General features: G+C 40.8%; 1 pseudogene; it reads left to right on the forward strand.

Moving 5' to 3' along the window:
- Window positions 1-3,399: 3,399 nt before the first annotated feature.
- LOC102481644 (density-regulated protein pseudogene) lies at window positions 3,400-4,062 on the forward strand (annotated as a pseudogene).
- The last annotated feature ends 467 nt before the right edge of the window (window positions 4,063-4,529 follow it).

Raw genomic sequence — 4,529 nt, forward strand, 5'->3', positions numbered from 1 at the left:
GTAGCCACGGACAAAAGATTTTTGTAAGCACCAATAGAGAGGCAGCTCATCACATACAAGGGATTCTCAACAAGATTAATAGCTGATTTCTCACTAGAAATCATGGAGTCCAGAATCACTGAGATACTCTATTTAAAATACTAAAATGGCCTAGCCTGGTGGTACAATCAGTAGCAAATTGAACTGCAGTGCCAGAAGCCATGTCACCAGCCATGGATTCAGATCCCTAGGTTGGCCTGAAAACACAGCAGGCATGTGCATGTGTACCAGGACCTGATGAGGTACACGGCTGAGGGAAGGGGGTCGTGGCATGATGAGACCCTATTGAGGGTGATTCACTATCTCTCTTCCTCATGTATATTTTAAATGGTCTTTAAAATAAATATAGAAAGTCTAAAAGAAAAATAAACAAAACAAACAAACCTGTCAAACAATCACTGGGGGGTGATTTCTAGCTTTCTGTCTCCCTGTCTCTCTGATGAGGGCATGTGCCCTATAGCAAATATCTCTCTCTCAAAAAAAAAAAAAAAAAAAAAATTTAAAATTCAGCCCATCTCACAGTGAAATCACTTAATAAACTAGAAGTAGAAGGAAACTTCCTCAATATATATAAAAACATATATGACGAACCCACAGCTAATAATCATATATAATGGTGAAAGAGTGAAAGTTTCTCCTAAGGTCAGGAGCAAGATAAAGATGCCTGTTTTCTTTCTTTCTTTCTGTCTTTTTTTTTTTTAGATTTTTTGCCACACAGCAAGTGCACTTGCCAGAGAGAGACAGAAAGATAGCAAGAGGTAAAGTAAGAAATCACACCCCCTCCCCCCGACACACACACACACAGGGGCGTGATCACGCCACAGTCCCTTCTCCTCCATTTTCCTCTTGGGATTTTGGGCACACATGCATACCGCCCTGTGTGGTTTTCAGGCCTCTAGGCCTGGGGCTCGAATTGTGGTCAGTGAAGTGGGAGTAGACTGCCTTTGCACACTACACCACCTGCCGGCCCCAGGATGCCTGTTTTAACACTTCTGTTCAACATAGTACTGGAAATTCCAGTCAGCAGCTGAATAACAGAAAGAAATAAAAGTCATCCAAAGGAAAGGAAAAAGTAAAATGATCTGATTGCAGGTGACATAATCTTATATATAGAAAATCCTATAAACCAAGAACTGCAAGTGCTAATAACTGATTTCAACAAAGCTGCAGGATATAAAATAAACACAAAAACTAGTTATAGATCCAAAGACCTAATATTAAGGTGGTATTATAATACCATTCAAGGTCATCCATAGATTAAGTCTTGTTTTTACTGTAAATGGCAAAATCCACCCTAAAATTCATATGCACTTTGTTAAAAGACACAATTACAATAAATACAGTTTTGTCAGATCTTAACTTGCTTTTATTTGTTATTCTGGAATTGGGCAGCCCTCAGAACCCAGACTTGTTCAGAGAGCTGCGAGGCTATAGTGTGGTCTGAAAGCATTTAAGGGGAGAAGATAAAAACGAGGTACAGAGAACAGAAACGAGGTCCCGAGACAGCTCATTGCTGCCGGTGTGGCATTGTCTCACCTGAACACTGTTAGAATAGGTGGCTGCTGTGATTGTGTAAAGCCTGGCTGCTGTGATTGGTTGAGACGCAGCTATTTGTTATTGCTGGTGAGACTCTCCACCACGTTAAGTTGCCACTTTCGGTGGATGTTTCCTCAGGCCGAATTTAACTTAACAATTTTATGCACCTATAGACATTTACAAATGCATTGTTGGGAGAGTCAAGCTGATAACCAGTTAAAAGTGATTTATTTATAATATTTATTTATTTTTGTATTTCATTAGAGGGTGCATGCACTCATCAGAGAGAGAGAGAGAGGAAGAGAAATAGAAAACAATCCCCAGTGGGGCTTAGACACACTGTAAGCTCGTTTCTTGTTTCTCTATCCCATCAGGGTTTTAGGTACACACATACTTGGTGTGTTTTTCAAGCCACTAGGGTGAGAATTTGAACTGCAATTGATGTGAAATAAGGTTCCTACTGTATGGCACTTAACCACTGTGCTACAAGGCCGGTCCCACATTTATTTTAAATGCTTACGTTTTGTTTCTTACCTTCAAATAAAAATGTAAACCTTGAACTAAAATCTCAATGATTTTCTTTTGCAGAAATAAATAATATCCTCAAAATTATGTGAAACATTAAGGGACTGTGAATAGCCAAACAATCTTTAAAAAGGTGAGCAAAATTCTCAATTTCAAAACTTAATATAAGGCTCCAGTAATCACAACAGTCTGGTCCTGGCCCAGGTGCAGCCACACAGGAGACAGGGTGCCACTGCATTACGTTGGGGTCACATGGAAGACCTGGATCTGACCCTAGACCGACCTAAACATGCAGGGTGTGTGCCGGAACCCTAGCTAACTGGAAAGATTGGGCAGGGGGATTGAGGCATGGCAAGGCCTTGTCAAAAATCTCTCTTTCTCTCTCACTAAAAAATTAGCCAGTCTGGGTCAGCAGGTGGTATAGAGATAAAGGTGTTGTATCCCACATAGCTGACTCTGCAGTTCAAGTTTTGGAACCGCTGGCTTGAAAATCATGCCAAGCATGTATTCATATGTGCTCCAAATCCTGAGGAGACTGGAGGAGAAGGGACTATGGCATGGTTGTCCCCCTACCCCACCCCAGGAGGAGTGATTTCTCACTTTTCCTCTCTCTGTCTCTTTCTGGTGAGTGCACACTCCATATAGAAAAAAAAGAACAGCCATTTTGATGTTGCTTAGGACAGATATGTAGACCAGTAGACTAGAACAGAGATTCCAGAAATATACCTTCACATATATGATGAACTGAATACCGTAACTATCCTATGGATGTACTGAGTTAAGGCATTTCTGGGCTGATTAGACAGAAAGATCTGGCCACGAGGTGGCAGTAGAACACAAGATTTACTTGGGTGGAATCTTAGAACTGCAGGAAGGGAAGGCTTTCATAGCAAGAGATAGGCAATTAAGCACTACTGAAAGGAAACTGAATCCCACGTGACTGACCAGGGTTCGTGTCTGGCTTTAGGGTCTTGCAAAACACACTGGGTGTGTGTGTGCATGCCCTGTGTTCTGACAGGATGGAAAATTGAAAAGAATCATGGCATGGAGAGGTCCCAATGGGGGCTGTTTTTCTTGTGCATGTGCATATGTTCACTGGCCTCCAAAAGAGGTTGTGCTTACAGAGAAAGTGGGTAAGAAGTGGAGGTCACAAAAGTTTTTTTTTTTTTTCAGGACCATTTGCTTTGGTTTGCAAGAATAATGAATACTTCTGATTGGCTTTCTGATATTTCATATATCATATATTCCGGGTACATTGTAATACGTGGTGGTGGTGGAGGAGGAGAGTCTTCTTACAACATGCAACATGCAGTTTGTGGTGACCTACGGTAGTTTTGTTTCAGTGCCAACTAGTCAGGGAATTTGTCGTTAAGGGCTGCTGACATTTTCAACTCCAGTGGGGCTGAGTGCAAAGGAGACCCAAAGAACAGTGCCAAGTTAGATGCGGGTTACCCACTTCGAGTCCTTTATTGTAGAGGCTGTCCTTTACCAGCAGAATACTGTGGTATATGTGCCTGATGTTGCTAAATGCAGACAGTGGTTAGAGAAGAATTTTCCAGATGAGTATGCAAAACTTACTGTAGAAAATTCACTCAGCAAGAAGCTGGAATTGGCAGAGGGTTGGGGAACAGCGGGGGAAGAAGAGGAGAAGTAAAAACAAAAGAGGTGGAAGGGGTCAAATAAAACAAAAAACGTTTGTACAACAGGTTACTAGAGCCAAAATTCCCAAAGAAGAAATATATAACAAGAGTGTGTGGCCTTGCAAGTTTTCAACTTTTCAAATTGATCTTAAAGAAGCACAAAGATATTTTGCTCAAAAAGTCTCCTGTGGTGCCTCAGTTAACAGGTGGATGAGATCACCATCGGGGAGACTTTACAGATGACACAATTGATATCATTCAGGAGAAACGGCCAGAGGTGGACGATGAGAGCATCAAAGATATTGCAGAAGTGAAGAAGTGATTTCAGAAAGTTGTCTATATTGAATGATCTGAACTGAGAGTGGATATGGCCAAAGAAGAGAGGCCGTTAAAATAAATATATATTTATCCTATAGTAAAACTGTAGACTACCCTCATCCTGGCATTGTCACTGTTCTGTAGAAGGCTACTTGTGCTTTTTGTTGTTGTTGCTGTTGCCAAAGTCTAATAAACAGGGGAGACTATTGTGCTTATGCGTGAAACAGAACTTAGTCAAATAAAAACCATTGGTTATTTGGTAGAAAAATAAATAAAACAAAACACTATATTCTTTCTCAAAGACAAATGTACTGAGCAGAGAGTAGATTAGTGGGTGCCCGGGGCTGGGGGTCAAAGATATTGCAGAAGTGAAGAAGTGATTTCAGAAAGTTGTCTATATTGAATGATCTGAACTGAGAGTGGATATGGCCAAAGAAGAGAGGCCGTTAAAAAAAATATATATTTATCCTA

This window comes from Tupaia chinensis, unplaced genomic scaffold, assembly GCF_000334495.1.
Source record: "Tupaia chinensis unplaced genomic scaffold, TupChi_1.0 Scaffold141399_1, whole genome shotgun sequence".
In the NCBI taxonomy this organism is placed as follows: Eukaryota; Metazoa; Chordata; class Mammalia; order Scandentia; family Tupaiidae; genus Tupaia; species Tupaia belangeri.